This window comes from Eufriesea mexicana, unplaced genomic scaffold, assembly GCF_001483705.2.
Source record: "Eufriesea mexicana isolate 0111107269 unplaced genomic scaffold, ASM148370v2 scaffold4786, whole genome shotgun sequence".
NCBI classification, from domain to species: domain Eukaryota; kingdom Metazoa; phylum Arthropoda; class Insecta; order Hymenoptera; family Apidae; genus Eufriesea; species Eufriesea mexicana.
Window position 1 is genome coordinate 765,817 of NW_016912807.1, and position 11,452 is coordinate 777,268.

The window sequence follows — 11,452 nt, forward strand, 5'->3', positions numbered from 1 at the left end:
ACGCAAGCGCGTTCGACGCGTAGATGCTCATATCGGGTAATTAGTTGCGTGACATCGGAGACTTACTCCCGCTAATTATTTTCCGCAAGAAGCTCTTGTCATTCTCCAGAGGGAGCCACTTCGACTACGATGGCTCCGTGGGGATGTTACGCAAGAGCCGAGTTTGTTCGCCCCGTTTTCTTCCGTTTTGCTAGCCCAAGTACTCGACGACGCGAAACATCGCGGGGAAATTCCCACGCTAGACGAACGATTGGTGGATCGTCAGGCGTCGCGACGCGTGTACGTATCACGGTGACGAGCCGACCTCGATTAATTACGAGGAAAAACTTTCCGTTGGGGAAAAGTAAAATGGCACGTCCGGTGATTCATCGATTCGATGTCTCAACTTTCTCGTCCGTCCTCCTGTAGGACTCTTGCGAATCGTCGCGACTCTTACAATGCGGGTCGTAATTACGTTACGTTAATTAATCCGCCGTCCTCTTTGCTCTGGATCTAACTCTCTCGCTACTTTGCCCGTTTGCCAACGCCCCGAGCTCTTTTAATTCGAAAGGAACTCCCGATGAAACGGAAATGAGTTACCTTACTTCCGTTTGCAGAAGATTTCACGGTGAATTTGCGAATCCCTCGGTTCACCGTGGACCAGACATTCGGCACGATTCGCCGACCACGTTCAATCTTCCGTCGTAAGATAGGACGAGGGTTAGAGTCACCCTACGATCCTCCCCGAAGCTTTCCACTTTTCGATTCTCGCTTTTTCCTCCTTACCCCCGCACTATCATTCTCTCTCTCTCTCTCTCTCTCTCTCTCTCTCTCTCTCTCTTGCACGAGTCGTTCGTTCTGAACCGTTTGCTGTTTCTCGCTGAAAATTCGAGACATCGCGGCGCGATTCGTGGACGATCGATCTCGCGACGATCGATGGTTCCTTCGCGACGCCTTAAACCCCGAATCACGGGGAAACTCATAGAAGGTCGAGCAACGGACTCCTCGAGAGCCATCGCCACGAAGATACTCGGTTTTCTTTCGTCCCGTCGGACCGATACTCGTGGAAACGATTGCCGTTCGAAGCCGCGCGCCGAAAGCTCGCTTTGTGATCTTTCCATTAAAATTTCGATTAAGGACGAGACCGAGGGTATCGTGGCTCCGAGATTTCAGGCTTCGGTATCGATAGCGGCCAGCACCGGCGACGAAACATTCTTTTCCCCGATACTTATCCCGCATAAATCGCTTTCGCGCGCTATACACCGAGGACCGAATAAAAGCCTTCCTCCTTCCACCGGTAAACCGTACTCTCGAGAATCGGTTCCACCGCGTTTTCGTCCAACCTCACCCGGCCAGGGGATAGCGTTTTGTCCCCGTGGGATCCATGGCCGGAGGGTAGAGACGTTTCGGAGACATCCGACAACGCGAGTTTCCGCGACAGCCGGACGGAACACGCGTTGGCCTCGCAAACGTAATTTGCGCGTCGTCGGCCGAACCTCTGTCCCACGCGGGCGTTCCTCTTCGCGCGGCAGTCTAGGCCGTCGAGCGGAATTTTGATCAATGGCTGGCCGCGTTGTTTCTCCTCGTCGAGGGTAAAGCCGAGGGTTGCCCGGGCGAGAAACGTCGTCGCCCGGCGCGAAATGAACGCCGTGAAAGATAACCCCGTGGCACGAGACTCTTAACGCCGTTGAAACAATTTCGTCCACGCGTTGCAGCTCTCTCTCTCTCTCTCTCTCTCTCTCTCGGACGAGTCTCGGCGAGGTGTCTCGAGTTTCGCAAGGTCGAGAAGATTCTCGGTTCGGGGTCGGATTTGGAGACGACGCGAGGGATTTTTCTATGGTGCGGAGAAATTCGGCGAAGGGGTTGGACGAAATCGTGGAGCGAGAAGAGCAACGAGAACGGAATCGAGAGGATGGACGACGGGGGTGGTGCCGTAAAATACGCGAGAGGCAGAGGTTAAGCGCGGCGTATCGGACAATGGAGCGACGATGAATTTCCGATCGGGCGGCGTGTATAATAGACGGTAAGAGTCGGTACGATCGTTATAGTCGGTATGCGCGGCACCGTGGCCGCGGAACGCTTGCTCGTGAAAATGAAAAACTTCGGATAAAGGTCCTTTTATGAGGCATTAAAAAGTAGAAACCGCGGCGGGGCACGTTTCGCGCTGAAATACGACGAGTACTGTCACAGTTTCGAACAACGTGTGCCTCGTTGTAAAATATTTACCGAAACTGTCCTGTTTCCGCGTCGCGCGAATTCGGAACCGAGTCGGAACGTACGACGCGTTTCCGCAAAAAAGTTACAGCCGGATGGACGAGGGGCAACGCGGGGCGAGACTTTCGCCAGGGGAAATTTCGCAGCGGCGATCGCGGCGTAAATCGTCGGCCGATCGACGAGCAAGAGAGGATAATCGATACGATCCCGATTCTCCACTGTTTCCGCCGAGTCGAGTAAATATTCGAAAGAATTTCGCGCGATTCCGGGTGGAATTTGAATGGTTTCGCCGCGCAGCGGCGCCGCTTTGGCTTTCTTTTAACCCTTCGAGCGAAACGTAAAAAATGATCGGTGGAACAGATTGCAATCTTGGAAAAGGAAACTAGTTATACCGAGCGGACATGGTTTTCAACTTTGGCTACCTCGTGGTCGATACTCCGGGGACAGAGGAGTCGAAATAGACTGATTTCAAATTCCACTTCCATCAGGTCGCGACTAGCCGCAAACGCGTATGCGAGTGTAATTCCAAGTTTTCTGAGAAATAGAGGCGGGGCAGGGAGGCGAAGCGACAGCTGCTTTCACATTCATTTCGCGGCGAGGGAACGGGACCGATGCCGGGAGAATCCGAGAACGGTCGAACCTATCGCGCGAGGGAGAACTGATCATCCTAATGGAAATTGCTACCGAGCCGTCGTATTTCGCGTGACGTTTTCGGCCCGGATCAGTTTTAAATTTCGCTTTTGTCACCGAGCAGCGAAACAGAAACGGACGCGACCGCAAGAAATTCAATCCCGCTGCTTTACGCCGCGCGCCGCGTCGTACCGGCTAAAAGCATCCCCTTCGCGTAGCGACAGTTCGTTTTACGAACGACCCGACCACCCTCTCTGCTCGATCCGTTCGTTGTCCTGCCAGTCCTCGTCCAACCGTCTTTCATCCCTCGTCCACCCGTTTTTTTCACCGCCCGTTTTACGCCGCTACGCTCGTTTCTTTCCGCTTCCGGTCCCCGCGGCTTATCTCGCGCCACTGCTCGCGCCTTTCCACGATCGCGTCGCGACCTCGATGAAATAACACCGGGCTGAATATTTTCACCGTCCTCTGTTCTTCGGCCAACCAGAGGACAGGGCAACGGCGAGGAAAACCGGTCGTTCGCTAATTGGAGTAACGCCGCTTCCCGTTCATCCAGCGTTTCGTGCGTGTTTCCTTTCCCGCCGTTCTTACGACTAAATGCGCCGGCGGTAATTACGGTAAAACCAAGGAAATTGGCTTCTTTGTTCGAGAACGATGCGTAAAGGAGTCGGACGACGTCGAGAGAAATTGAACTTTTAATTGCGCGATGGAAGGTGAGACGGAGGGTGAGCGAAGGGTGGTGGGTCGTCGTCGAAATTAGCCAAGCTCGCCCGACCGAATGTGAACGGGATGCGACGTCGATTTCCGAGATACCGGAAGCCGGTGCATTCGCCGCTTTGTCCGGCCGCGATACGGCCAATTGTTCGCCATCGGAAAGTTGCTCGGCGTTCTCCAGTCGAGTCACGCGCGCTCCGCGCGAAATCCCGAGGCAAAATGCGCGATTTAATTAATCGTACGCTCGCACTCGGATTTGCGCCGACTTCGCCGCAAAACCTTCCCCGTCTGTATCGCCCCGCAATAACGTTTTTATTCCTCCGCTGGTTCTTACGGTTACGCTCGATCGTAAACAACGCGCCGCTTCTTTGCCGAACCGAACATTCCGTCTCGCCTGCTCGAAAGTTGCCGGTTCCGGGCTACGAGAAACTGCTCCGCCGCGCCGCTTACGTTATCCCATCAATTTTTACTTTTTCTCTAAGGTGTCATATTCATTAGGTAATTCTCGCAGAGTATACTTCCCTCGGCACGAATCCGTAATCGGAATACCTCCATCGCTCCCGATTTTCGAAAACAGCGAGTTTCTTTTTAAATGCACGATTTCTTAAATCGAGTATTACGTGGAACAAAGTTTATTGAAAAATAAACGCCCACGTGATTTATAAGACGAGAGCGCCCGTTCCCTTGCTTCCTCACTTATTTCTCACCCCCGCGTCATGCTTTGTTTTAGCCAAAAATACGGGGGAAACAAAAATATTTTGACATGTATATACGTATCGTGAAAATTTATCCTACGTGAAGGCGAATGTAGTTGTAGTTTATAAAACGAGTCTATGAATTATCAAATTTGTTATTTTGTTAAACGAATATTGTTAACAACAAATTATTTGCAACGTAAACTTATAATAAAAGTGAAAAAATTAATAAATTGCTGGTCATTACTTGAATTTATAATGTACTTGTGACAAAATGTACGTATAATTTGCGAAAAAGTTTATTAATCATTGAATATATTGTTAATAACAAATTAATCTTGTTATTAACAAATCGTTCGCAACGGTATATTTATAATTAGAGCGAAAAAATTACTAAATTATAGGTTATTACCAGTATATATAACGTGTTTGCGCTAAAATGTATCCATAATTCGCAAAAAGTTAATAAATTGCTACATTTATTGTTAATAACAAATATTTTGCAACGTATATAAACGATAAGAGTAAAAAAAGTTAATAAATTATTAGCTACTACTTAAAAAAACAGTGTATTTGTATTAAAATGTATTCATAACTTACAAAAACCTAATAAATTAATAAATTTATTGCCCATAGCAAATTAAAATTGTTGACAACAAATAGTTTGCAACGTATATTAACGATAAAAGTCAAGAAAGTTAATAAATTATTAGCTCCTACTTAAACAAACAACATATCTATGTTAAAATATATCCATAACTTACAAAAAGTTAATAAATCATTAAATTTATTGCTAATAACAAATTAAAATTGTTGATAACAAATAGTTTGCAACGAATATTAACGATAAAAGTCAAAAAAGTTAATAAATTGTTAGTTATTACGGCTAAAGAGTAATTTTTAAAGGAATCGGTAAAGTTCGGAAATTTTCGCCGATCTTCGGCCGTCCGCCGCTATATAAGGGGCTCGCGTGAAGGCTCGAGCCAGTTGTCGGTTCGACGTCGGGGGGACCGCGTTAACCTTCTTTCTTTTTGTTTCAGGTTTTAATAATCTTTCTTCTTTCAGATTCTATTTCTTTTATTATAGAGTTCATTGTTTGTGCATTCGAGTATTTGGTACAATATTCGAATGCTTCGTCGTTGGTTTATCTGTATATCATCGTTGGCTAGATCAGTGACTATTCAGTAGCCATTGTCCACTCTCTTAAATAATCTAACAATAATTTCTTCTTTCAGGTTGTAATTATTTTTCTTCTTCCAGATTTTATTTCTTTCATTCTATTTGTCTTTGTTTCAGCATTCGAGTATTTCGCACAATATTCGAATGCTTCGTCGTTGGTTTACTTATGTCTCATCGTTGGCTAAATCTTTCCTTTCGCAAATTTTACGACTTCCGTTCGATTTGTTTTCGTTAGAGCGTTCGAGTATTTCGTATAATACTCGAGCGCTTCCTCGTTGGTATGTTTATATCTCACCGTTGGAATGTTTCTGTCTCGTCGTTGGCTTGCTCGTTCCATTTGGTTATTATCCTTGATGGTTTCCTCGTACTAATCCCTTTCCTTTCAGCTACATATTAACAATAATATATTCTGTTTTAGCTTTTAGGTTTCTCAAGATTCTGTTTGCGACACATCAATGAACGATGCGTGCGTTTACTTTTAAGTAATCATAAGATAGATCCATAGACTAAGTATCATGTGCGCGCTATCTGTACAAAGGTAAGCTACCTAATTTGGAGCGAAATTTATAAATTCTCTATCATTTTCTTATCCCCCTCGTTTAGCAAATAGAACATAATTGTTCTCGCGATAATCGCGATCGTTCGTAAGTACCGACTAGCCTACGCGACGTGCTCTCGTGTACTCGATAAGTACATGCTTCGTAAGTCATCCTCACGACTCGTCTCCGACACTCATTTCCAGTCACTGTCAATCTCGTCATGCATCGGGTTCCAGGGTGACCCCCTCGGATCAGTGCGTCTTCTGACCTCGACGGGGCGGTCCGCTGCCTAAGTCGTACGCGACTTGGGCTCGGGCACATGCTGGCTGACGGACTAGTACCATCTACGGTTAGACCACAGGGATGATTAAGTTCTACCCCGTGTGGCTGGGATGCGAAGTGTCTGTCTTGGCCGGCAACCGCCCAGCAGGGCCCTCGCGTTGACACTAGAAGTTTCATTGGTTCAGGGACTATCCTTGGTCCACGTGTAAGTCTTGGCGAGTGCGACAGTGACTGGAATTGAGCTAGGCCCGATCGGGAGGGTGCCGAGGTATGAAGTTATCTCTGTACACGGGAGTACATCGCCTAGGCTAGTCGGTCTTTCGAATAATCGCGATCTCGTTCGGGCGCGTCGCGATTTTCTATTAGCTCGCGCGTTTGATATTTCATTCCCTATTTTTATGGGAACTTGAAAATATCTTAGCGTTGCGACAGTAGAGTTACAGTATACCGAACCGAAATCCCTTTTGTAAGACACGAAATATAATAAAGTGTCAGTAGAGTCATTTTAACTTAATTCGCTCCAAGTTAGATTAGGGTACCTTTGATACTGGTAGCGCCAGCAGGTTGCGCCACTAGGGCGCATGTCGGGTCTCGATGCGTAGCCACCTCCACGTGGTGGGACCTGGTAATTGGTATCGTTTTCCAAAGAATAATTTTTGGAAAACGATGCCAAGCTAAGAGCTACGCACAAAGTTTAAGATATTTCCTATCTCTTGTAAATTTTCAATGTTCCCCTTCGAATTTAAAAATAGAGAGTGGGCAATATCTGTTTGAATGATATTTAAATGAAGAGGGATTAACCTTACAAGAAGAGAGCAAATCCTTCGATGTAGTTGAAACTTTGCAGTATTGTAGATATCTTCATGCAATTTAAGAAAATATAACATTATAGCCGCAACAACTCAATAGTTTTTGAGATATTTGCGATTTAAGTTTTATTACTTTCTTAATTATACATTTCTTTCTGGTGTGCTTCAATTGAATTTGTATTGTAACGTCGACGATCGGGCATTGTAATAGTGGAGGACCGGGGTTCGATTCCCTTCCCCTATAGGTTTGATAGTTTTTTCAATATATTTTTTACGTTGTATTAATTTTTCATTGTAAATAAACAATTGTAATTAAAATTCCTTAATAAAAAAAATTATTTTTACGCTTTCTTATGCTAGTATATATTTATTTTAAAATCATAAGAATATTATGCAAGAAAAATACTTTTCTATAGGAATCTTATTTACTACAGGAAATACAAAACCTATAGCGAATGTAAGTACTATGTATTAAATTAAATATTGTATATAAATGTTGCCTATAATCCCAACTTTGCTGTGCAGCTATAAATGTTCATGAATTAATTAGAAAAACGTGGGAATTTATTAATTTTCTGCTGCCGACTAAATAAAAATTTTACCGTCTGTGATCATCGCCATCTATGATTTGGGCTCAAAAATCAAGAAAGTGATAGGAATATAGAATAGGCGAGGAGGTCGTCGAAGAGCTCGTCACGTGACAGACAAGGACAGAGAGGCGATAGAAAAGGATAGAATGGCTCCGGCAGTGGAAAATTATTAATTACTCAATTTTCGTAAAAAATTTGTGAACTTTTATAATTTCACTGCAAAGCTGGAACATGAGGCTGGATTCTTATATAATTTTCGTAAAGAATTTAACTCTAAATTGTTAGTTATTAATTTTTGTTTGATGGCGTCTATGATTACGTAACGGCGGCCATCACGATCTTCCGTAAAAATATTTAATACTAAACTAAACTAGAATCAAAATGTGATCGAAAGTTATATGAGAAGATTCGCAAGAACATTGTTTTTATAATGAGTGCATAAAGTTTCATAAATTAATTTCGTAAAGGATAGTAATTAATGAAAAATCAATGGCGTCTTCGACAATCTTCGAGAACAATTCAAATACTGCGCAGAATAATTAGTAATAATTAATTAATTGGGTAGAAATTTATATCGAAAAATATATGTGAAAGTTCGTGAAGGATCCGGCTTTACGATGGTATTATAAAAGTTCATAAATTAATCACAGATATTGAGTAATTAGTGAATTTTCCATTACCGATTCGATTTATTAAAATATATTCGGAGCACATAACCAGAGTTAGTAAACTGATATCAGAGCCATCTATGATTTTAGACTCGAAGCTCGAGTTCCGCAACGAGAGCACAGACGGCTCTGATGTCAGTTTACCAACTCTGGTTATGTGCTCCGAATATATTTCAATAAATCAAATCGACAATGGAAAATTCACTAATTACTCAATATCTGTGAATAATTTATGAACTTTTATAACTGCATCGTAAAGGCAGATCCTTTAAGAACTTTCACATATATTTTTCGTTGGAAATTTGTCCCCAATTAATTAATTATTAATAATTGTTCTGCACAATGTTTGAATTGTTGTCGAAGATTGTCGAAGACGCCATTGATTTTTCATTAATTACTATCCTTTACGCAATTAATTTCTGAAACTTTATGCACTCATTATAAAAACATTGTTCTTGCGAATCTTCTCATATAACTTTCGATCACATTTTGATTCTAGTTTCGTTGAGTATTAAATATTTTCACGGAAGATCGTGATGGCCGCGTTACGAAATCACAGACGCCATCAAATAAAAATTAATAACTAACAATTTAGAGTTAAATTCTTTACGAAAATTATATAAGAATCCAGCCTCATGTTCCAGCTTTGCAGTGAAATTATAAAAGTTCACAAATTTTTTACGAAAATTGAGTAATTAATAATTTTTCACTGCCGGAGCCATTTTATCCTTTTCTATCCCCTTTCTGTCCTTGTCTACCGCGTGACGAGCTGTTCGACGGCCTCCTTGCTTATTTTATATTCCTATTGCATTCTTGATTTTTGAACCCAAATCATAGATGGCGCTGATCGTAGGCGGTAAAATTTTTATTTATTCGGCAGTAGAAAATTAATAAATTTCCAAGCTTTCCTAATTAATTTATGTACATTTATAACTGCACAGCAAAGTTGGAATTATAGGCAACATTCTTATACGTTGTTAAATTTAATAATTAATACTTACACGACCGATAATTTTGTATTTTCTGTAGTAAATAAGATTGCTGTAGAAAAATATTTTTCTTGCATAATATTCTTATTATTTTGTAATAAATGTATACTAGCATAAGAAATCATAAAAAATAATTTTTTTTATTAAGAAATTTTATTTATAATTGTGTATTTACAATGTTTTCATAGGCGAAAAATAAATACAAAACAAAAAATATATTTAAAAGAATTATCAAACACCTATGGACGGGAATCGAACCCCGGTCCTCCACTATGTCGATTCTCGATCGTCCCAATTACGCTACAACTTAGCCTTAAATATAATGGAAATAAATGTTTAATTACCCTTCTAATAAAACGTTAATCGCAAATATTTTAAAAACTATTTAGTAATTGTGGCTATAATAATACATTTTCTTAAACTGCATGACGATATCTACAAAGCTGCAAAGGTTCAACTATATCGGTGACCCGAAAGACTTGCACACTCCTTGTAAGTAAGAAAAGGAAACGAAAAAAGGGAAGGTAAGTAAGCAAGTTAAGTATAAGGTAAGTATAAGGTAAGTAAAATTATTCAAATGCACTGCAAAGTAGAAAAAGTATTGTCCAGAGAATTGTTGGAGATTATGTAAAATCATGGAATAGGTCGGTGAGCAACCTCCTATCATGTCATGTTACCCTAATACAAAGAGACAAAATCGGCTGAAAATTTCTCGCCGTGCTGCAAAAGTATCGTCCAGAGGATTCTTGGAAATGACGACATTTCTTGGAACTGACTCGGCGAGCGACCTCCTTTCATGTTATGTTATCCTAATACAAAATCGCAAAATCGGCCAAAAATTTCTCGCTGAAACTGCAAAAGCTTTGTCCGGAGAATTCTTGGAAATGACGTCATTTCTTGGAACTGCCTCGACGAGCGACCTCCTGTCATGTTATGTTCTCCTGACACAAAGTCGCGAAATCGATCAAAAGTTTTTCTTCGAGGTCGCAAAAGTATTGTACACCGAAGCGGCAAAATTATTGTCCAGAAGCAGAAAAAGTATTGTCCATGCGCGGGAAAAGTATTGTCAAGAAGCGGGAAAAGTATTGTCCAAAACGGGAAAACTATTGACCAGCAGCGGGAAAAGTATTGTCCGCGTAAGCTGTGAAAGTATTGTCCAAGCAAGGTGTAAAAGTATTGTCTACGCAAGCTGTAAAAGTATTGTCCACAGAATTCTTGGAAATGACGTAATTTCTTGGAACTGACTCGGCGGACGACTTCCTTTCTTATTATGTTATCATGATACAAAATCGCAAAATTGGCCAAATCTGGGTTATCTAATCGGTCCGATTTTTGCCGATTCCTCCGACGAAAAATTTTCGACCGATTTTGTGTCTTTGTATTAGGGTAACATAACATGATAGGAAGTTGACGCCGATCAATTACAAGGTTTTACGACATTTCCAAAAATTCTCTGCACAATTCTTTTTCTGCATTACCGTACATTTTAATAATTTTACATACCTCATACTTAGCTTATACTTACCTTCCCTTATATGCAATTCCTCTCCTTACTTACCTTAATTCCTCTTCATTTAAATATCATTCAAACAGATATTGCCCACTCTCTATTTTTAAATTCGACGGGGAACATTGAAAATTTACAAGAGATAGGAAATATCTTAAACTTTGTGCGTAGCTCTTAGCTTGGCATCGTTTTCCAAAAATTATTCTTTGGAAAACGATACCAATTACCAGGTCCCACCACGTGGAGGTGGCTACGCATCGAGACCCGACATGCGCCCTAGTGGCGCAACCTGCTGGCGCTACCAGTATCAAAGGTACCCTAATCTAACTTGGAGCGAATTAAGTTAAAATGACTCTACTGACACTTTATTATATTTCGTGTCTTACAAAAGGGATTTCGGTTCGGTATACTGTAACTCTACTGTCGCAACGCTAAGATATTTTCAAGTTCCCATAAAAATAGGGAATGAAATATCAAACGCGCGAGCTAATAGAAAATCGCGACGCGCCCGAACGAGATCGCGATTATTCGAAAGACCGACTAGCCTAGGCGATGTACTCCCGTGTACAGAGATAACTTCATACCTCGGCACCCTCCCGATCGGGCCTAGCTCAATTCCAGTCACTGTCGCACTCGCCAAGACTTACACGTGGACCAAGG